Raw genomic sequence first — 24,398 nt, 5'->3', positions numbered from 1 at the left:
CCCAATTCTTCTTAAGATCACTTGCTACTGAAGATTCAGCTGTGTATTTTCACACCTAGGTGCTGCTCCAATGACTTGCAAATATTTATGCTGCAGGAATTTTATGAGTGAGGTTTTTGGAAAACATCTTCCTTGCATTTCTGTGAACTCTAGAAGCAGGTGAAAAATGGCCACTAATACTTGGACAGACCAGAAGATTTTTTTTTTAATGCTTCAGTGTACCTGTGTGGGAAGAAAGTGTTTCTAAATGATGCTTTGGGAGATTTCCCCACCCTAAAATCCTGTATTCTTCTGAACCGCTTGGCCTGTTTACTACCAGATATGATTTATTGCAATAAGGATTAAAAAACAACATCAACAACCTACTACACGTTCCCTGGGTTTTGAAGAAGATACATTCCTAAAGATTTTAACCCCTCTCTTGAATGAAGAGATGGCACAATCTGGTTGTGCTAGTCTGCATGTCTTGAAAAGAATCACTAATCATTGCTGTGAATTTATTAATGTTAGCTTGAAGGCCCAGAGATATTCAAGAGTAATACTTGTCCTATGATTGGAAAACATGGATCCCAGGCAGGAAGAGGCAATAAAATATCTTCTATATCGGGGGTCAGCAACCTTTCAGAAGTGGTGTGTCGAGTCTTCATTTATTTTCTCTAATTTAAGGTTTTGCATGCCAGTAATACATTTTAAAGTTTTTAGAAGGTCTCTTTCTATGTCTATAATATATAACTAAACTATTGTTGTATGTAAAGTAAATAAGGTTTTTAAATGTTTAAGAAGCTTCATTTAAAATTAAATTAAAACACAGAGCTCCCCGGACCGGTGGCCAGGACCTGAGCAGTGTGAGTGCCACTGAAAATCGGCTTGTGTGACGCCTTCGGCACACATGCCATAGGTAGTCTACCCCTATTCTACATGCATATGAGCCATATTTTCATTACACTTTATGGCTCTTTAAGCAGTTGAGGTTCTCATGCCCCTGAAGAGGTGGTAAAAAGTGAAAAAATGAAGATGAGGAACTCTCTTTCAGCCCTGAACCTGCAAAACAACTCACACGGACAAAGGTTTGTGAAGACAATGGGACTCCACACTGCATGGATTTGCCCACATAGATTAACAAGATTGGAGGCTTTGCTTCGGCAATCCATTCTGGGTGGAAAGTTTAATAACAGTGTTCATTATGCTAGTGTAACATCAGTGAGAGTAAAGAGTTGCAGAAAAAAAAAAGTTGTCAAAGAAATTCAGACGTTTCCCCTCAGTCCATAGGTTAGGGCCCACAGGTCCAATTCAGCTCTCAGATGCAGCCGTGTAGTTGCCATTGAAGCCAATAGGAGTTGTGCTTGTATAGCTCAGTGTGGAATGAAACATTAGCTGAAACAATTTTATAAAGAGGTTCAGGTAAGATGGGGCCAAAGGTTTCTGAAATGGTTTTATCATGCTTGCCCTAGCCACACCAGGCATGACAAGCATGTGTAACCAGTATATTCTTTAAAAATAACCCGTTCACCTAACATGCATTTTCGCAGCCCAGTATGGATGCCACTCCCTAAAAAAAGCTTCAGGGTAAAATATTAACTCCCCTTCATGTGGATTTTCCCTTACCTTAAGTGAGGGGAGACAAACTGACTTGCAATCACAAGAGATGTAACTGTCTGATTTATCAGCATTCAGTAAAGATCATCTTATCTCTTCAGATAGAGCCCGTGTCACAGATGCTAACTGTCAGTGGGCCTTGTAGAGAGGGACTGTGCCTCATGAATGATTCATAATTTTAAATTGCAGATTCAGGCAAAAAAAAAATCAGTGAACATGGGTGTGAGTCCCATCCCTGCCATTCTTGCAGGGGTATGGAGAGTTCCCATGGGCTTTGGAGCTCCGCAGAAGCTGCTACTGCCAAGGTTATTTGGTACCTACTTATGTTGGTTGCATTTCACCACATGGAACTCAGCAACTCACATTATCTGGTTCAGAACATATCATCACCACCACCATAGTCAATGTTCTCATTCAGGACAGTAATACTTTTGGCTATAAGTGAATTGCACTAGTGAACATGCATGGCGTTTGATAAATAAAGAAGCATGTCACAGGTAACATTATGTTGTACTTATTAGGGTGCAGGAAGAAGGGAGATATAAAGGAGCCATTAGATGAAAGAAATTAAAGGTGACTGTAAGAGGAATAATATGGGTCAGTGCCCCTCCCCCCCCTACTCCATTTGCTTCTTCATTATGAATACAGTAGTCCTGATATTTAAGAAACACCATCAGTAACAAGTCCTGTTTTCCTGGAGGAGTTTCTTAAAGGACCCAGTGCTAAGGACCAGAATCTTTCTTGTCCTTTACTAGAAGGGGTTTGGGTGCTGAATCTTTAATAAACAAGCTTTCCTTTCCTTTGGTATTTAAATGATGGAGTTAAATAGGTTAACAAAAAGCAGAGGCCCCCATTCTCACAGCTAGCACAAACCCTGAAGCTGGAAATCCTCCAGAGAGGAAGAGGCAGCCTAATGATTTTATGCCAGCCTCTCCCTTCCCCTTTCCAGAGGCTGGTATGGCGGGACTTCCTTGCACATTGACGATACCCAACTGCTGCAATGGCAGATGAGGTAAGTGAGAGAAGTCTGCTCCACCATATGCTGGGGTACTGGGGAAGTGGACAGCAGGGCCAGGACTGGGAGTGCTCCAATTTAATTGCAAGCAGTCACTGCACCCCTTGCCCTGTGCATTCCATGGCTGCAACCAAGGATCTAAACAAGAGAGTTTTTTAAAATCCCTTTCCTTCCTCCATGGTATCCATGTTGTCTTAAACCTACCAGCTTTCCATAGAGGCTTCCAGACCTGAAATTTTAATATAAAACATAAGTTACATACCTATAGAGGGACATGATTCTTTATTAAATGCCATAAAGATGGGTAAAAGGACCGGAAAGGTTATCATGTTCTAATGAATTGTACAGGACTTTTTCAGAAGGCTATGGATTGCCCTTTAGCCCATCTCTGGAAAGCAGGGTCTCTGACACTTCTGGGAAGGGGAATGGTGTCCATACATTGGAGTTTCCACTCCATGCCATGAAGGTGGACAAAAGTAAATTAGACTCTCCAGCATATAATGACAGTGGATGAGAGAGTATGGGAAGGGTAAAATATGAGTGGTTGTCCCTGATCTATAGAAGGAATGCAGGATGCAGAATGCAGTTAGTTTCTAGACTGTATGTGGTAGGTGGGTCACCTATCACTGTGGTAGATGGATTTAGATTCTCTGGAACCCTTTCTTCCTTTGAAAACTGGCCCCTTCATGGAGAAACCACATCTCTGAATTCTGACCATTAGACAGAGATGTCCTAAGAATGGTGTCCTCTTTTATGTGGCACCTATTGAAAATTGTGTCAAGTTGTCTACTGGTCTCGGGGCTGCCTTCAGCTTTTGCACATCTTTGCTCTTCATCACCTTCTTAATACTTGATTCTAACAGTTTTGCAGACCTTAGTAAACTAGCCTTTTATTTATTTATTTTTATTTTTGGTATTTCCTGGGTACATGTGGCATTAACGGGCTGCATCACAGCTGTTTTTAGTCATGGATTATTATTGTGGCTGACTTAGCTGGTCAATGTTTCATCATCCTAGGAAAGGCAAAAACAATCAGCCAAATTAATTCCCTGTGTAACTACTGAATCTCATGAATCTACAGCAGGGATAAAACTGGCCCAAATTGTTTACCTAAATCAGAGGGCTTTTGTTAGAAGTCTTTATACTTTTACCATTTTTTCTTGATTTCTTTCTTAAAGGGGAATCAATTTAATTGAAATCAACTAGATTATATTTTTATTGTTAGAGGTGGGTAGGTAAAATAAAGCATTTATGGCTTGTCTATGCACAGTTTTTACACCAATTTAACTACATTGGTAGAAAAACAGAGGTTATTAAATCAGTATTGTGTGGATACAGTTATACCAGTATAAGTGGTGTTTATATTGGTATAGCTCAGTGGTTCCCAAACTTGTTCCACCACTTGTGCAGGGAAAGCCCCTGGCGGGCCAGGCTGGTTTATTTACCTACCGCATCTGCAGGTTCATCCGATTGAGGCTCCCAGTGGCCACGGTTCGCTGCTCCAGGCCAATGGGAGCTACTGGAAGCAGTGTGGGCCTAGGGACGTACTGGCTGCCACTTCCAGCAGCTCCCATTGGCCTGGAACAGCGAACCGTGGTCACTGGAGCCACGATAGGCCAAACCTGCGGACAGGGCAGGTAAACAAACTGGCCCGGCGCGCCAGGGACTTTCCCTGCACAAGCGGCTGAACAAGTTAGGGAACTACTGGTATAGCTTGTTTCAATAAACAGCACAGATTTAATCAGTTTTTCTACCTTTTTAGTTTAATTGGTACAAAAACTATGCTTTAATAAGACAAGATCTTAACGTGGATGGATGAGATCCTGGATGTTGGGAGGTGAACTGTCATTAACAAATTCAGAAATAAGTTTTCTTTTACAAAATGCTTTAAGAATGGTGGGATGGCACCAGAAAACATTTCATGATATGTACTGCGTTTTTAACAACATACCAAAACAACTATATGTGAGATCAAGTCCTGGATTCAAGTCTGCTGGATGGGCAGCAGAACCCAGAAAGAAAATATTTAAAGGACACTGCATAAATAACCTGATTTTAGATTTGTCAAGCACAAACCAGTCATATTGTCTACAACTATTGCCATATGTTAAGTGAGTCAAAGTCTTTGGTCAATGTTAACTTTTTAAAAATTATAAAATTAGGCATGGGGGCAAATCCATAAAAAATCAAGGATCTAGAAAAGTCTTTTTTTACTGGTTGAGAGAGACAAAGTGGGTGAGGTATTGTATTTTATTGGACCAACTTCTGTTGGTGAAAAAGATAAGCTCTTGAGCTCCACAGAGCACTTCCTCGGGTGTGCTAGTGGTTGATATCTATAGAGCTAATTGAATGGGGGAAGTGCATGTGTGAATAAATTATTCAAAAATTAACAAAAAAAAGGTTCAGAATAAACTACTCACATATGTAATTTAACCAGCTCTATCAATACTGATTCCTCTTTAAATGGCTCTGGGAAGCCAGTGAAATGAAGGGACAGATGATTTTTTTGATCAAATAATTCTTATTAAATTGACTACTGCCTTTTAGCTACCAGTCCAGCGAGGATTAGCAAAAAGCAACAGAGATCTTGCTATTTCCACATTTGGCATAACATCAGACCTACTGTCCTGGGATGTGGAAGAGTAATGGTTAATTTCCCGACACCTATAAGGAGTTACTGTGAATTCATAGCAATTTGTAACAACCTGATATTTGGTGAAGTTGAAGATAAAACCACTGAGACAAATAAAAGGAACTTTTTTTTGAACTAGTATCCTTATCCACACACCTTCAGGGCTTTAGAGTTTGGCCTCAGGACTGAATGTAAAGGTATTTTTAAAATCCCAGTTAGAAGAAAACCAATGTACATCCTTTATCTGGATCTCTCTGCATTTTATCCAGGAACGATAAGCAAAATGGAAAGCAAGTGTCTGTGATGATAGGGTCAGTGAAATGTAGGCAGCATGATTATAAATAATGCACTAAACCCAATTCTCTGTTCTGGACTAACATCGTGTCCCTCTTGTTTGTAGCTAAATAGCACAGACTCCTGTGCATTCACACAGGGATCAATTATTTATATCCATCAACATGGAAAGCTTCAGCAAAAAAGTGTTTGCTTAACAACAGAGTGTCAACTTTTTTCTGCCTTCAGTCAATGATAGCTGAGCTCCTCTGCAGAACTACCTGTGCCCCCTCCATTTGTTCCTTCCTTTCAATCTGCAGCAAGGATTCCTCTATTGCTAAATAAGCTACTTAATATACATGCACATTTAAATAAAATATTCTAGGTCATGTTGTGGGGCCATGAAATCTCCTTAAATCAAAGGGGGATTCTATAACTGAGTGCAGGATATGTCTGCCTCTGTGTAATCAGTCCCTTTCTGGGAATGGTTACTGCAATGCTTTTACCAAGGCAGGTCGGGTATCATCTGGAATCCTCTGAAATATTCTTCCATTTCAACCTGTCTTTAGGCCAGCTTTTGGTATAGAGATTATGTCCCCAATGCAGCAAAGCCCTTAGGCATATGCTCAAATCTCACTGACTTCAATAAAACCCAAGCACATGCCTAGGTGCTTTGCTGAAGCAGGGTCTATGCTCATGCTCTTTGGCTGATGATCTTTTAGAGCTGGATCAAGGTTCGATTCATGGTTGGTTTGGGCTCTGGATGAATTCTTATGTGATCTGAGCTGCGATGTCCTAGTGTAAAGCTTCTGGAAGCCCACCCTATCTTCAGTAAATGCAACATATAGGAGGGGATATTTGGGAAGGAATGGACAATTATCCTTTAATCCAGTTTCTCTTTATTTCTTTGGAACACAAGCTGCAGAGAGAGGCCAGGAGCTTGAAGTATAGTTTATGCAGTGTCAGGAATAAGGCCTTGCAGATGCACCTGCCCAGTCTCCTGGCAGTTTAATGAGCACAGCTGGGCTGCACCAGTCAGACAGCCTGATGGAACGCCACACCTAATTGGCTGAGGAAGCTAGCAGACTTACTCTTAAACCCAGCTGCAGCAGTTTGCCAGCTGCTCAAAGCACTGGCCCATGGCTGTGATAGCTCCTGTGTCCACGTGTTCTCAGTCCTGCCTCACTCCTGACTTCTGCTCTGATGCTTGGCTCTAGCATCTGACCTCTGACTGCAGTTCTGACCCTAAGCTCTGATTCTCAACTTCTATTCTGACCCTCAGCTCTGGCATCTGGCCCCTGTCTCCTGCTCTAATCACTGGGTATAACTGCCCCAGTCCCAGACATCCAGCCAGTCATTGTCAAGGCATAGTGAATAGCTAAGGGTTGGTAAGGAAAGTTAACAGAGTTTGCCTAAACTGGAACCCACTTAGATCATTGTAAATTAGGAAATTCTACTTGAAATTTAAATATTATTGGTTTTGTGATGTATTCAGCGAAGACTGTGAACAGAGGAGTAGAGAGAAAACTTACAAGTTCTCTGCATATCTGTATAAATATACCCATTTTTTCCCCCATAGACTAAGGCCAGAAGAGACCACTGTGATCATCTACACTGGCTTCCTGCCTAGAACAGCCCAAGAATTTCACTCAGTAACTGCTAGCATCAAGCCCATATCTGTGGTTAAGCTAGAGCATATTTTTTAGAAAGACATCTGTTGGTAGATTAACAACCAAAACAATTATGCTAATTTAAACTGACCAGTCTACAGATTACTTACCAGCCTAGATTTTAGGGGAGCAGTTCTGTTGTAACACAGGCTTCACAGTGTGGGGACAGAGGAAATAATCCTAATCTGAATATACCTGGGTGTAAGTGTGGGGAGGGGAACAGAATATGGGGTTACATTTTAGAGTGAAAAAAGACTTGGCAGACTCAGATTTGGGCCTCAGTTGAGCTGTTCTGTTTAAGCAGACCCTGCCCCTCTGCAGTGTCCCATTGAACTAGTTGATTACAGAGGGCATGATCAGGCCTAGGATTATAAATCCCAAGGTAAATCAAGAGGTTTGCTTATCCCAACACTCATAAGATTTTCTTGTCCTGGTAAACAGAACTCATTTTCTCCTACATGGTTCAAAAACTGTCAATTCGTCCTGAAGCCATCACAGCACAGTCCTGAGAACCCATGTACTGCAGGGCTGAAAAGCCTAATTTTTCTGCTTCCCAGAGAAAGTTAAAAATATTGAGCACAATATGGATTTGAAGCACCACTCTTCAATCAAATGAAATATTAAAGCCAAAACTAATTCAGTGGCAGGCAGTAAGCATTGGGGGATCCTGCTTTATCTAATTTGCTGTCATCTGCAGTAATCACTGCTATTAATATAATTGGGAAGAACATGTCAAAAGATTAAATTCATCACATCAGACTGACCAGTCAAAGAACACGCACAGGCTAGAATTATTACTTTTTTTCTCTTTTCTGTGTCTGTGCTGAATATTGAAACCCCAACTGCAGTGCAGCAACCAGCATGAAAACAACCGTCCAAATGGTAGCACTCAGTGCTCTAAATACATGCTGTTGAGTACAGTATTTGTTTTCAGATATATACGATGTAAGTAAAAATGAGGAGCTTGAGGAATCCATGGTATTGGAGGGTCTTCTGAGTGATGATTACCCGTTAAACAAATCTAGGGTAGAAAATAGAGCTGCTCCGACCCACAATCATATTATAGCACCCTGGAAGAGAATAAGGGAATTAATTCACATCCTGTTTTCCCATTTCTCTTATTGTTGCTCTTAATACAAGCCCCAAAGGAGAGGAACTGGTAGAAAAAGATCTTTAGAAAAATCTCAGTTCTCTCTAAGTCACGGAGCAGTGAAACTAAGTCACAGAGCAGTGAAACTGCTGCTTCACTAATGACACCTCCATTGGGTCATCTGAAGTGCTAAAAGATCATTCAGGAGTGAGGAGGGAGCCGGGGAAAATAAGCTTAGGTCACTACCCTAAGTCGTCAGAGCACATACCCTGGGACTTAAGCAGCTCTAGATCTTCCCGGCTGGAAGCACAGCCAGACAGGGCATGCATGACCTTGACTTATAAGGTATCATTCAACTCTCCCCTGCCCGGAATAACCTCACTGTTGACTTCTGAAGGATGAAGGACTGAATCAGCTCTGCTGGGGGGTGAGCATTTGTTTTCAGGGAATGAACATATTTCAAAGATGATACTTATACCATGACATCATTCCTCTATGCCAAATATTAAATAATTAAGGAACTCATGCCTAATAACTTAGATATGAAAGAAGTTGTGTACTTTTTGAGCAACATCATAATTTCATTCTTGGTTGAGCTTTGCATTTTCATACAATGGTGAGCTCTTTTTCTCTCTCTCCAATCTAATCTATCCATCCACAATATGGTCCTCTGGTTTAATTGGATTGTGGTCTTTTATATCACGACACAACAAATTGTGGCAAATGCCAAACTAAAGCATTTAATAAGATAGTGTATTGATTAGGAGTGAAGTATGGGGGAAAGATTTTGATGATAAAGGAAGCATTTGCTTAAAGCTATCTCCTGAGCCTGCATGCATATACTATAATAAAATGTCTAATGACATCCACAAATTGAACCTGAGGTTCATTGTTCATTTAATCTCTTTTTGCTGCTATTAGCTATGATCACTGTTCTGTTGCCTGCCTGTGCTGCAGCATTTAATAACTAGCACAAGAGCCAAGCATTCCACCTTTGTGGCCAATGCTGGAAACCACGTAAAAAGGCAGAGCTGTTCTCTGGGGAAAGGAAGAAATGTGCTGTTGAACTGGGGATAGCTGGAGGCCAGAAGCAGGCATAACGCCTCCAGGAGCTTGCTCAGCGGCAGAAGTTAACCCTGCAATGCAAAGTGAATCTCTATGGAAACTGTTGAGTTTCTGCTGGCTTTAGCTCTAAACAATAATTCTTTAACTATGAGTGTGTGTGGTCTTTATCATGAAATCCACAAATCAACTGGGTCAAGTCCACAGGGTTTAGGTTAGTTTGAAAGATAACTTTAGAAAATCTTTCAGCAAGCCCAAGCTGCGTTGCCAGGGAAATTTATTCACTATAGCAGGGGTTCTCAAACTTCATTACCCCCTTCTGACAATAAAAATTACTACATGACCACAGGACACAGGACCAAAGCCTGAGCCCGCCCGAGCCACACTGACCCGGGGTGAGGGGGAGGGGCAAAGTTGAAGCCCAAGGGCTTCAGCCCCAGGCAGGGGGCCTGTAACCTGAATCCCAACACGCAGGGCTGAAACCCTCAGACTTCGGCCTTGGGTGGTGGGGTTCAGGCTTTGGCTCTGGGCCCCAGCAAGTCTAATCCACCCTGGCGACCCCTTTAAAATGGAGTCAAGACCCATTTTGGGGTCTGTCATGGGATCTCACCCCCACTTTGAGCTTGTGGGTTCAAAGAGGGGACCCGCAGGTATTCTCCCCCCACCCTAACCCTTAGGGTAGGATTCCTTCTCGCTGCCACCAGTCAGGTTAACGTGTCTGACGCACGGCCTGTCCCCCAAGCTTCCCCTGGGGAACCCAGATTCAAATCCCTTGAATCTCTACACACAGGGAAGCAGCCCACTTCCCCCCTCCCTCTCCTGCTCTCTCTCTGCTTGGAGACAACTCTTGTCTCCACAGAGTGGCGCCTAGCTTCCTTCCCCTGAATCCACAGGTAAGGAACTTAACCAAGTCCTGAACTTAAAAGAGTTTATTAAAAGAATAAAAGAAAGAAGAGAAAAAATACACAATCTCTATGAATCCAAGATAGACATTCATAGGGTCTAATCTTATTAATCCCTGGAGAAATTTCTCCCTTTTCCTCAGTACAAACAATACAGGCAAAATTACGAATAATCAATGCAAACACACAGAATTGCAGACACAAGATTCTTATATGCAATTACCCAGTTCTTCTAATACTCACTAGCTTGACTAGAAGAAATTAGTTCAGAAAGATGAGCAGACTTGGTTAAGCGTCTAGACTGGTGTAGGTCCAGACGGCTAAGAACTCAGAACAAAGAACACAGAGACCCAAGTTCCCGCTCTCTGGGATTTTCAAATTCTCTTCCCTGATTGGTCCTTTGGTCAGGTGTTTCACCAGGTCTGTGTTAACCCTTTACAGGTAGACCTTAACCCTTAACTAACTACTTATGACACGCCCCCCAAATCACCAACAGTGGGAGCACTGGCGGTGATTTCCTCCTAAACTGCAAAACCAACAGAGTAATAAACACATGCACTATTTACATATACTACTAAGCATATAACATGTAAAGAACACTTTTTAGCCACTAGATTCTGGGAAACTGTCACGAGAGAGTGCATCAGCAACTTTGTTGGAAGCTCCTGAAATGTGTTGAATGTCAAAGTCAAAGTCTTGGAGAGCTAAGCTCCAGCGGAGAAGTTTCTTGTTGTTTCCCTTGTTGGTGTGCAGCCACTTTAGCGCAGCATGGTCAGTTTGTAGTTGGAACTGCCGTCCCCAAAGGTATGGGCGTAGCTTTTCCAAGGCATACACAATGGCGTAACACTCTTTTTCACTGACGGACCAGTGGCTTTCCCTCTCAGACAGCTTCTTGCTGAGAAACACGACAGGATGGAAGTTGTGATTCGGTCCTTCCTGCATTAGTACCGCTCCTACCCCACGTTCAGATGCATCAGTGGTAACTAGGAAGGGTTTGTCAAAGTCCGGGGCCCTTAATACAGGGTCAGACATGAGCATCGCCTTAAGCTGGATAAAGGCTTCCTGACACTCATCAGTCCACTTAACTGCATTTGGCTGGGTTTTCCTGGTCAGATCAGTTAGTGGAGCAGCGATTTGGCTGTAGTGTGGTACAAATCGCCTGTAATATCCGGCCAAACCTAAGAAGGATTGGACCTGTTTCTTTGACCTTGGGACAGGCCACTGTTGGATAGCCTCCACCTTGGCCTGTAGGGGGTTGATGGTTCCTTGACCCACCTGGTGTCCTAGGTAAGTCACTCTGTTTTGGCCTATTTGACACTTTTTGGCCTTAACAGTTAGTCCTGCCTGCCTGATGCGCTCAAAACCATTTTCAAATGTTCTAGGTGTTCAGGCCATGAATCAGAGAAAATGGCCACATCATCGAGGTATGCAACTGCACAGTCTTCCAATCCTGCTAGTAGACCATCCACCAGCCTTTGGAAGGTGGCAGGTGCATTCCGCAGTCCGAATGGAAGCACAGTAAACTCATACACCCCTGCATGGGTGATGAAGGCAGATTTTTCCTGGCGGGTTCATCTAGTGGTACCTGCCAGTATCCCTTGGTTAAATCAATGGTAGAGATGAACTGGGCACGTCCCAACTTTTCCAATAGCTCATCAGTGCGTGGCATTGGATAGTTGTCTGGACGAGTTACAGCATTGAGCTTACGGTAGTCCACACAAAAGCGTATTTCCCCATCTGGTTTGGGAACCAGAACCACTGGAGATGCCCATGCACTGGTAGAAGGGCGGATGATACCCATCTCCAACATGTTGTCAATCTCCTGTTTAATAGCAACTTTGGCATGAGGTGACACCCTGTAGGGTGGGGTCCTAATCGGGTGAGCATTACCTGTGTCAATGGAGTGGCAGGTTTGCTCAATCCGTCCTGGGTTGGCTGAGAACAAGGGCGCGAAGTGAGTGCACAGCTCCTTGATCTGTTGCCGCTGCAGACGTTGCAGGGTTGTGGTGAGGGTCACCTCTTCCACACCACCATTTCTTTTACCTTCGTAGTAGACACCTTCAGGCCACTCGGTGTCATCTCCTTCCTGAACTGTAAAGTGACAGACCTGTAATTCTCTGGGATAAAAGGGCTTTAGAGAGTTAACATGAAACACTTTAGGCTTTAAAGAGGAATCAGGGAATGTTATGAGGTAGTTAACAGCTCCCAGGTGCTCCTGGACCATGTATGGTCCTTCCCAGGACGCTTCCATCTTATGGGCCTGTTGCGCCTTCAAGACCATGACCTGGTCTCCTACCTTGAAGGAACGCTCTCTGGTGTGTCTATCATACCAGACCTTTTGCTCCGCTTGAGCATCCTTTAAGCTCTGTCTAGCAAGGGCCCAAGAGTCTCGGAGGGTGTTTTGAAGGTTGCTTACAAAGTCCAGAATGTTAGTCCCTGGAGGAGGTGTAAACCCCTCCCATTGCTGCTTTACCAGCTGTAATGGCCCCTTAACCTCATGGCCATATACCAGCTCAAATGGTGAGAATCCTAAACTGGGATGTGGAACAGCCCTGTAGGCAAACAGCAACTGTTGTAACACTAGATCCCAATTATTGGAGTGTTCATTGACGAATTTGCGGATCATGGCCCCCAATGTTCCATTAAACCTTTCCACTAGGCCATTAGTTTGGTGGTGGTACGGGGTGGCAACCAAGTGATGCACCCCATGAGTTTCCCACAGGTCTTTCATGGTCCCTGATAGGAAATTTGTTCCCGAATCTGTAAGAATTTCAGAGGGCCAACCCACCCTGGTAAAAATGTCAGTTAAGGCCTGGCACACCGTTTGAGCCCTGGTGTTGCCTAGAGCTACTGCTTCCGGCCATCTGGTAGCAAAGTCCACAAAAGTCAGTATGTACTGCTTTCCTCTGGGGTCTTTTTGGGAAAGGACCCATAATATCCACAGCTACTCGCTGAAATGGGACCTCAATTATGGGAAGTGGCTGGAGAGGGGCCTTGACCTGGTCTTGAGGTTTTCCTACCTTTTGGCATACCTCACAAGACCGGACATACTTGGCAACGTCCTTGCCCATCCCCTCCCAGTCGAAGGACCTTCCCAACCTGTCTTTGCTTCGGTTCACCCCAGCATGGCCACTGGGATGATCATGGGCTAAGCTTAAGAGCTTTTCCCGGTACTTGGTCGGAACTAGCAACCGTTTTTGAGGATGCCAGCCCTCCTGGTGTCCACCATAAAGACTTTCCTTGTATAAAAGTCCTTGGTCCACAACGAACCGGGATCGGTTAGTGGAGCTGAGAGGCGGTGGGTTGCTGCGTGCCGCCCATGCTTTCTTGAGGCTGTCATCGGCTTCCTGCTCTGTCTGGAACTGTTCCCTTGAGGCGGGAGACACCAGTTCCTCTGGAAGTGATGTAGGTGATGAGATTGTTTCTGTTGACTGTGAACCGCTCTCCGCTGGTCCACGAGGTGTTATTTCAGGCTCCGGCTGAGCCTCTAGGGTAGGGTTGTCCGCTGGTTTTTCCAGTTCAGGCCCGTTGTCGCCCTCCGGCGGTGGAGTTGTAATAGCTGGCGCCGGTGCTGGCGCTGGGTGCCCTTCCAGTTCCGGTTCTGGGACTGGATGAACTATGGCTGCTGTCGGTGTTGGCCTGGGATCCGGTTCCACCACGTCTGTCTGGGTCTCTGGTAACACAGACGGGGTCTTGGTGGATGGCTCAGGAACAGGGATGGGTGCAGCAGCTCGTCTGGCTTGGCTGCGTGTAACCACTCCCTCTGTTTCTGGCGGCTCAACGTGATGGGCCAAGTGGTTGCCCAGTATCATGGGGACAGAATAATTGTCATAGACAGCAAAAGTCCACGTCCCTGACCAGCCCTTGTACTGGACAGGTAAACGCACTGTAGGTAATGTTACAGGTTTTGACATGAAGGGGCGAACTGTCACTTTGGTTTTCGGGTTGATGAATTTGGGGTCCACGAAGGTTCGGTGGATAGCTGACACATGTGCTGCAGTGTCTCTCCATGCGATAACTTCCTTTCCGTCCACTCTCAAAGTTTCCCTAAAGCATATGGGTATTTGAGAGATATCTAATTCCGGGTTTCCTTGGTGTGCAGGTGCAAGGAGCTGGACCCAGTTCAGGTTCTTTGGGCATTTGGCTCTGATATGCCCCAGTTCATTGCATCCAAAACATCGCCCACTTGATGGGTCACGGGGTTGTGTTGGTTTACTGGAAACTGGTGAGGTAGAAGAAGAGGTAGGGTGTGACTGTGCTTGGGTTGTAGGTGTGGGCTTGATTGGCCCTCGATGGTAAGGTTTAGTCTCGGTGGGTACCTTGTGTGATTCGCTCCCTTTGGCAGTAGCTTTCGTGTTGTCTACCGATGCCATCCATCTGGCTCCAATCTCTCCTGCCTCAGTGAGAGTTTTTGGTTTACCATCTTGGATGTAGCGTCTAATGTTCTCAGGAACACCATCTAGGAACTGCTCCATCATCATCAGGAGGTGTAGGTCGTCTAGCTCCTTAACCTTGGATCCTGATATCCATGAGAAATAGTGTTTTTCCAGGTAAGCAGCGTGCTCTGGAAATGACATCTCTGGTTTCCATTTCTGGGCTCTGAAACGCTGACGGCGTGATCAGGGTGATGCCCATTCTGAGTCTGGCCTTGGTTAGGAACAGTGGAAAGTCGTCCATCTGGTCTCTAGGCATTTCAGCTGCCACAAGGGATAATTGTCCACTGAGCTGTGACCTCAGCTCCATCATGTATTGGTCTTTAGGAAGACGGTATCCAATACAGGCCCTCTCAAAGTTTTCTAAAAAGGCCTCAACATCTTCACCTGCCCTGTAGGCGGGAAATTTTCTCCGAAAAGTTTGATCAGTAGGTGGATGGGGTGGTGGATTATGCTGCTTAGCCTGTTCTACTTCCAGAGCCTGCCTCTGGATTTCCAGATCTTTCTCTCTTAATTCCATTTGTCTGATGTGGTCTGCCTCTCTGGCTTTCTGGTCTGCCTCTATGGCTGCCATGGCCATCTTGTGTTCTCTCTCTTTGGCTTCCAGGATTTTTATTTGCAATCGAGCAAGCTCTAGTTGGTCCCTTGTTTCTGTCATATCTGTGCCTTGGGGTGCTGGACACCCCCTCCCTGTTTATGATAACTTGAGTAAAGAAAGGGTAATTAATCCTGTGTATAGCAAATTGTGTGTTGCAACTCTCTATTGTTCTGTACTGAGCAACAGGGAAAATCTAAAAAACTCTCTGTCTCTCTACGAGAAAAGACTAGTGAAAATCTCACTGGCTTCCTGGCTTCTGCATTTCAAAAGTCACAGGAAAAAAAAAACTGGCTTCAGGAGCTTTCTCTCCTCGCCAAACCTGTTTTCCCTGTTGGACGGGATGAGCTCGGAGGAGCACTCCCCCCACCCAAGGAATCCTGATCACACAAAGGAGGGACACACCTCCTTGCAACCAGAGCTAAAAACCTCTGTCTTGAGATTCCTTATCTCCCCAGCAAACCTGTGAGGGCACTTCCCCCCACCTAAGGAATGCACACACTTTCTTTTCCTCCAAGGTGCTTTTCTATGCCACCCGAAAGAAAACTGCTTTTTCCTCAAGCTGCCTGTCCAAGCAACCCAAAAGAAAAACTGCTTCCAACAAAGCCTGCTGGAAACTCAATTCCCTCCAGCCAAACTGCTGAAACTGCTTCTAACAATACCACTTAGAAACAGAAGACTAGTAAACTCAACTCTTCTCTCAGGTTGCTTTCCTGCTCTAGAAGAAGAGAATAGCTTCCTTCAGTGTAGCCCAGCTGAAAAAACTCCTTCTAACAATGGGTTCGAAACTCCGCTGCCACCATGTCATGGGATCTCACCCCCACTTTGAGCTTGTGGGTTCAAAGAGGGGACCCGCAGGTATTCTCCCCCCACCCTAACCCTTAGGGTAGGATTCCTTCTCGCTGCCACCAGTCAGGTTAACGTGTCTGACGCACGGCCTGTCCCCCAAGCTTCCCCTGGGGAACCCAGATTCAAATCCCTTGAATCTCTACACACAGGGAAGCAGCCCACTTCCCCCCTCCCTCTCCTGCTCTCTCTCTGCTTGGAGACAACTCTTGTCTCCACAGAGTGGCGCCTAGCTTCCTTCCCCTGAATCCACAGGTAAGGAACTTAACCAAGTCCTGAACTTAAAAGAGTTTATTAAAAGAATAAAAGAAAGAAGAGAAAAAATACACAATCTCTATGAATCCAAGATAGACTTTCATAGGGTCTAATCTTATTAATCCCTGGAGAAATTTCTCCCTTTTCCTCAGTACAAACAATACAGGCAAAATTACGAATAATCAATGCAAACACACAGAATTGCAGACACAAGATTCTTATATGCAATTACCCAGTTCTTCTAATACTCACTAGCTTGACTAGAAGAAATTAGTTCAGAAAGATGAGCAGACTTGGTTAAGCGTCTAGACTGGTGTAGGTCCAGACGGCTAAGAACTCAGAACAAAGAACACAGAGACCCAAGTTCCCGCTCTCTGGGATTTTCAAATTCTCTTCCCTGATTGGTCCTTTGGTCAGGTGTTTCACCAGGTCTGTGTTAACCCTTTACAGGTAGACCTTAACCCTTAACTAACTACCCAACCCACAGTTTGAGAACTGCTGCACTATAGTGAACTTCGTTATAACATTTACTACCCAAGGGAGTCCGAGACTCTACTTTTCTTCTCCATTCTAAGCATAGAGAAATCCGGTGTTGACTCATACCACTGTGTGTGGCAGCGGTGGGCAAATAAATGGTGACTACTCTTGTTCACAACTTTACATTTTCTTTAATGTTCCTTTTTCTGTGCTGCCTTAACATTTCACCGCACTTTAAAGTTCTCCCCGAGCCCGTAAGTGGCTCAGGGCTCACCACACAAGCACTTTTGAACATTAGTTTAAATTCCTCTCCAAGAGCATGATCCCACCACCTTGACCTACACTGAATGGTACCTTATTTCTCAGGAGGTCCCATGTATTCCCATCGGAGCGCTGGCTCAGGATGGTACTGTTCAATGTGGCCAAGTGAGTTACCCAGTGAGATTCCCTGAGTTTTCCAGACCGTGACTTAACCTGGTTGATTTTGAATAGCTCATTCTCTCCAAGAAATGAAACAAAAAGATCTTTAGCATTTCATAGAGGAAACTTGAAATTGTAGAAGGCACAATTATGCAAATTGCCAACAATTTCTTTGAAAACCTTTTGATACCATTTCCTTGATATATCTTGCAGCTTTTATAGGGCTTGGGTGATTAAAGGCAGTGTGTGAAAGTTTTTTAAATGGTTTCTGTCCTTTCTTTAGAACCCTGGACTTTGCGAGAACTGGTGCAAATCAGCATCATCAATGTAGCAGGCACCTTAAAAGCCAGATTCTAAAATTCCTAGGATCAAATCTTACCCTCCCTTTGTGGCCAAGGAAGGCCTTAACTGCAGCTAAACTGATAATGGGAAAAAGGACAAGTCCCCTGTGTGATGAGGGGGGCTTCTGACATACCCTTGAGCAGCATGAGTTGGGCATAGAGCAGGCAAATCAAAGTTTTCTACCAAGTTTATAGCCACTGAGATTGTGGCACTTCTCACAAGCGAGGGAACTAGCTCCAGAGATCCAGATATGCAGCCTCATCACCTACTGAAGTTAATGGGAGTTATGTATACAAACAGCTAAGGTTGGGCTAAAATCTAATGGGACAAATGCATATCTTACAAAATCATGAGGATGACTGGGTAATCATGTAGCATCAATCATCACTACTATGCAACACCATGACATTGCCTGGGTCCCAAGTGGGATTGAAGTGATTCCATTGCCATAAAGAACAACTCTAAAAACACCAGCAAGTCTAAGCTGAAGGCAGAACTTGGCTTTAATGTTCATGGTGGGGGTGTTCCCCTGTGGCTGTATCCCAAACCCACTTCTCTGGTCTCACCATGCCCATTTTGTAGGTCCCAATTTTCAGAGGTGCTGCTCCTATTGAGAACATGGCTATAATGGATACCATAGCCGCATCACCAATGGACACTCCCAACCACTGCCGGAACACTGTCCCACTCACAAAGATGGGGTAGAAAAGCTACACGTGTACATGGTATGGATTTCTTGGGAGTATCACCAAGTGAATGATGGAATCATATACAAGTTTCTCTTGTCAAAGGTCCGACAACATTAGGATTTTAAGATCTGGCCACTGAAGCCCCACTCACTGTGCATGTCTGCAGAAAATAGGACTGAGTCATAGAGCTGCTAACAATGCCAATTACCTGAAATAGGGTACAGCAAGGCTGAACCCCTGGCTCTAACCCCTTTTCCATTGGCCCATGGCCAGTGCTGAGGGAGAAACATGCTCTCCCTAATAGGGAGAAACAATGCTTGCTCCTGTATGTGCTCTCCCCATGTCCCTAGAAGCACTGTGCCTGTCTGTGTTCTCTGCAGGAAGGGCAGCTATGGAGTCATTGCCAAGGCATAGCCCTCTTCACTCCCCACTAACGCAGCAGCGATGGATAAATGCACAGTCTGGCCACTGCAATGCTTTTCCAAGCACATCACCTTTCTACTAGCAACTTGCAAATTATTAAACCCTCCCTTCGTCTCGTCTCTTCTCTTTTGTAATAGAATTACCATTGATTTAATTGAGTTCATTGTCTCCTGTTCAATTCAATGAATGCTCATGAGACACCGCTTTTAAATAGGAGTATGTAACATATTGACTTTGTGTATATGAGAGAGAGATTGCCCTCTTGTGACTGGACCACAGAGAGAATAATGGACCTATTACAGGTCTCATAGCTTTGAGTGGCAGCTGAAGCAGCAAAGTCCTAATCCCAGCTCTTCAGTTTGTGTATGATTTATGGAATGGTTGCATCTGCTGGCTGAAGCCCCTGTGTTCATTACACAGTGCCACCCAAATGCTGCAGCTGAACTCCTGTGAACCGCTGATCTTAGGAACTAGTTTTATCTACAGATATTTCAATATGCAAATTTTTAACCTCAATTTCCTCTCTTCTCTGCAATCATTGTTCCTATGACTGCTGAGACAGCTGAGTGGAGGTGCTGGGGGTTGCAGGACCAATTTTCAACCCACCAGATTTAGAGATTGGCAAGTCTCAGATAACTCAAATCTCTTATACACTATTGAGCCAGGAATCCAAAGTCAGCTTTCAGTGTCCACCAGTCAGATTTTCCCACAGACACCTGCCCCCTCATACTGCCCCTCAGGAATGGCAGGACTTCCCTGTACAAATTCAAAGCCATTACATGTGAAGCTCCTGCAAGCTACCTCTGCCATGATATCTATAAAACTCCTAACGGTGCTTGGGCAGCTAATGTGCTGCTGCCACTGCATATTACACTAACCATAAGTAACTGACTATTACCTTGTGCTCTCCATATATTTTTTTGCATTAACCTGTCATCTCTTACACATGTAGACTGTGATCTCTTTGGGGCAGGGCTCCTTTTTTTGGTGCATCTGAGTAGCACTGAGCACAATGGGGATCCAAGCCTTGACTGAGGCATCTAGGCGCTAAAGCAATGCAAAATATACTATTTTTTTTCAGCCCCCCTTTATCCCAAAGAACAACCTAATTTAGGATCCAGGAGCTAATTTAGGATCCAGGAGCTGTGCTGCTTCTAACTTCCACTATGCCAAAGACGGCAAAGTTCCTCTTTCAAACCAGTTCATGAATGAACTTCTCCAAGGGGAAGCGCCAACTTGTAACGGTGTCCCCTTTTTGGTAAAATGGGTGGCAGAAGAGCAAAACAGCTAAAAACAATTTCTGTAGTTCCCAAGATGTGCAGCAAAAAATCAAACTAAGATATACTTTCCAGAGGATGAATGACAGCCAAGTTCATGTAAAATGTATCACAAGTCCCATGTTATGCTTTCATATTTCCATGTTTGCTCAGCTTTTTATTTGTAGTCAGAGTGTTAATAAATCAGTCATAATACTGAATAGTCAACACAGTAAACACGTGTTAAACTCCTTTGTCAGCTAACAAGCTGAGTATTATGTTCTAAACCCAAGCAAGCCATGGAAAAAATCCGTGGAAAAACATAAAATATGCACAATGTATTTACTAATCTGAGTGTCTTACTCTGTTTACGGATAACAAATTAGGGTTTTTTTGTTTTTTTGATTTTTTTGTATTTTCATCCACTGTCCCCTACCGAATCATTTTAACCACATCTCTCATTTATACTGATTAGATTTGTAGGTTTTCTAATTAGCCACCATCATCACTTCTGCACACATCAAATGTTCCAGGCAGGAAATGCAGATTAGCATCAGTGATGGTATAGCCCCAACCTCAAAACAATGCAAAAAATAAATGTGCATTTGTCTATGCACCAATTACAGCTGTTAACATAACACCATAGGAGCTACTTGTCAGAATGGACTGGATCTGGGGAGACGAAGAGTAGTTTTGCCCAAGTGCTGGGTGCTCTTAACTCCCATTGAAAAAACTGGGTGTTAATGGTGCTCAGTTGTTCTAAGCACTCAGCACCTTGCAGGATTGGTCCCACTGAGTCCCAACAGAAGCTCCAAGACCAGTACAGACCAGGACTACGCCTCTGCTGAACAACCAGCAGGTATAACAATACACACTGAATGTCACTTGGGAAATAAGCCTCAATTCAGGTTCAGTCCTTAAGTCAGGGAGACACCCACTGAAATCAATGGGAGTAAAGACTGAGTGAGCGTCCACAAATGCAACCATCAGCTGGGTGGTAATTCTGCCAATATATCTATGCTCACAAAGATACATTTTACTTCAGCTACATGTTCATGCCCCTTTTGTACGCACAAGACTTTAGGGAAGAGATGTTCTTCTTCAGCAACAAGAGGAGTCACTTTTTGCTGCTATTTGTTATTCCCTGGCATACAAAGATTCAATAATTCAGTCAGGGAGCAGACAATACCATGCAAGACACTACTACTAATGAAAAGAACAGACAAGAACGATAGGAAATGCGATATGAAGTTCTGTCTTCTCTGCACTGACAGGGTTTCAAATCACAGTGAAGAGAGATAATTTCGCTCTGATTTTTGAGTTGTGTTATTTTTACTCAATGGTATTTAATATTACACATGCCCAATTTGAATTCAAGGATGGTCCAATTATCTGGGCACTAGCCTGAGATCTGGATTTAGTTCCTTGCTCTGGCATAGATCTCCTGTGTGACCTCAAGCAAGGCCCTTACACTCTTAGTGCCTCAGTTCCCAATCTGGGAAATGGAGACAATAATACTCCCCTACCTCATAAGGGTGCTGTAGGATAAAGACATTAAAGATTGCGAAATGCATTGAGATCTATGGATGCAGAGTGCTGTATAAGAGATGGGTATTCTATCACTCAAATATTCCCCCAGAATGCATAGAAATAACTCTCATGGATATTGGTCTGCAACAAACTTTCATTGGCTTCTCTACCATTATGGAAGAGTCTTACAGCATACAATATGGATGAAGCCCATACACTTGTTTTAAGGCATGTAACAGTTCTGGAGAAATTACTCTAAAACAGTGTATAGAATGGCCTGGAAAAGGAAATCCTTTCTCAAGGATATAGAAGTCTAAAGCAAGGTATGATGGAAAAAGCAGCCTTCGACGATTAAAGAGCATCCAGAAAGAAAGAACCACTCATTGCCCTTTAACAAACTGTCCTTGTTTGCCTTGAGAAAAAGGTGGGCCAAGATTCCCACTTCCCCCCAGTGTTACTAAACTAGGCCAGTCGCTTTCAAGAAAACAGACCTGAAAGCAGGCCCTGAAAAAATTGTTTGTACCTAGAGAATAGACTCAAAGTTCTGATCTACAGCAGACTTGTGCTGAAGATAAAAAACCTGCCTGTCAAGCTCCTTTTTAGCAAAGCATTCTAGGAAGGAGAGGAGCCAGAAAGCCTATAAAATGCTGGCCCAACTGGCATTCTGTGAATATGGGGAAAATTGATGCTGAAGAGAAGACTGTTCTAGGAGATACACACTGGAGAAAGTTAACCCAGATACTTGAAAAACTAACTGCATGCAGAAGAACTAGCCCCGAAAGCTTACGCTCAAATAAATTTGTTAGTGTCTAAGGTGCCACAAGGACTCCTCGTTGTTGTCGGGGTTTTTTTTAAGAAATTGTATCATTGTGTGGTCTTGGAGGAGAAATGGTTTGTGTATGCTTCTGCTTACTGAGCAAAACTATCCCCTTTCCTTTTAAAGAAGTGCTTTATTCTTTTATCTCACTCTGTGATGGGCATCACATCCTGACTTGCTGCTGTGATTCGTGACCCTGAACCCTAATTCTCTATTAAATTCTATATGCATATGAGTTGTGTAAACAGGGTGATGGTAGGATATGGCCTACTGACTTCGGTGAGTGTTACAGTGTACCTCAAAGGGTAGAATTTGACTCTTATAGCATTATTTTATGTTTTCTTCTATGGAAAATATCAAACAACTGTGCATTCAAGGAGGTAGAGTCATTTTTCAAACACCACACAAAATAAATTCCATTCTGGCCTTCACTCGATTATTTAGGACAGCATGTAATACATTTCCCACCAAGATATGACATTGATTCATTCCTTGTATCGAATTTGTTCACTGTAATGAATGTATTATTTCTTCCCTTCAAGCCCAAAGCCTCCTCTCACCTTTATTGATCAATGGTTTTTGTTTTACTAACTTTGAAATTATTCTGAACAAAGCAATTAATATTTCTTATCTTCTCTGCTGATAAAGCAATCCTTTATAACTCCGAATGAAATCTGTTGGGATAGTGTAACACTATTTGATATATTTGCCTATATTTCAGTAAAGCAAGGAGTAAAATCTCATATCAAAGCTGGATTAAAACAGGTTTCTGTCTCTAAGAAATCACAATAAAACATAAAAGGGTGTTGGGAAGGGCTCAGTAGAAAAACCACAAAAATACAAGTGAGAGTGATTCTCTGATCAGTAGAAACTGGGCTTTTATTGGCTCCAGCAACACAGCCTAATAATTAATTACAAGAAAAGGGATATCGTGTGGAGGGACAAGGCAAGATGGGATATACAAATCCCTGAAGAGGCCATATAAGTAAAGATTAATGGAGTAAAAACCCCTTGATGTGAGTAAAGGTGGCACAACCTGGCCCTTAAATCTGTGTAAATCTACCTCCCCCTGCCAGAGCCTTTCCCCTCTGCCAGAGTCTTTCACTGCAGTGGGGAAAGGCCAGGGGCGGCTCTAGGCATTTTGCTGCCCCAAGCACGGCAGGCAGGCTGCCTTCCGCAGCTTGCCTGCGGAGGGTCCGCTGGTCCCGCGGCTTCAGAGGACCTCCCGCAGAGCGCCCCCAGTGGCTTGCCGCCCCAAGCACGTGCTTGGCTTGCTGGGGCCTGGAGCCGCCCCTGGGAAAGGCTCCAGCAATGGAGAGCTTCCAGAGCCTTTCCCTGCTGCTTCCTATCTGCCACAGCCTTTCCTCACTGTTGGAGCCCTTCCCTGCAGTGAGGAAAAGCTCCACCAGCAGGAAAGCATTGGAACACAACACTGCTATTTTTACCAGAGTAGTGTCCCACTGCTTTCCTGATGTCAGAGAGGTGGGAACCAAACTTCTTGGCTCTTGAGCATAATCCACTGGACTACATGTCTTTTGGAACTCACCACCACCTCTTCTTCCTCTTTCTGCAGCCTATTTTTTTTCCAAAATATCTTTTCCAAAATGGTGCTGTGCTATCAGAAAATAGCAGCGTAGATGTGGGAGGCACTGCTTGAGCATGTAGAGAGCCAGGTAGGGAACATATCCACAGGGTTCAGGCATCTCTTTACTCTTCGTGCTTGAGCAGTGCCTCACCATCTACAGCTTCTATTTATACCCATGTCAGACAGTCATGAAGTGTATGCATTCCACTCTGCCATAAGGAGTGCGGAATGTAGACATTCCTACATGCAGCGTAGATGTAGATTCATATATGTAGCATGTATGGTGACACACTGTTACTGTGCATTCTGAATCTTTCAAACACTAAAATCCATGAAACTCTGCCGCTGACAACCTGTTATTTGTGTTATTTATTTTAAAGGCAAACTTAAAACAAGTAGCAGTAAATCAGACCCATTGTATAATGAAGCTGTTTTTACATGATAATTATTTCTTGCCTGCTGATTACAGGTTAGGAAATAGCAACTTGTGC

The 24,398-nt window shown here is 43.9% G+C and overlaps 1 protein-coding gene across 3 annotated transcripts in view; it reads right to left on the bottom strand.

Annotated features, from left to right (window-relative positions):
* KCNIP1 (potassium voltage-gated channel interacting protein 1) overlaps nt 1–24,398 on the bottom strand; it is an 807,057-nt gene that overhangs the window by 435,486 nt on the left and 347,173 nt on the right. The gene's annotated exons all lie outside the window — the stretch shown is intronic.

The sequence above is a fragment of the Mauremys reevesii genome, linkage group 8 (assembly GCF_016161935.1).
Source record: "Mauremys reevesii isolate NIE-2019 linkage group 8, ASM1616193v1, whole genome shotgun sequence".
Taxonomy (NCBI): Eukaryota; Metazoa; Chordata; order Testudines; family Geoemydidae; genus Mauremys; species Mauremys reevesii.
This window is presented reverse-complemented; position numbering and strand designations above follow the sequence as displayed.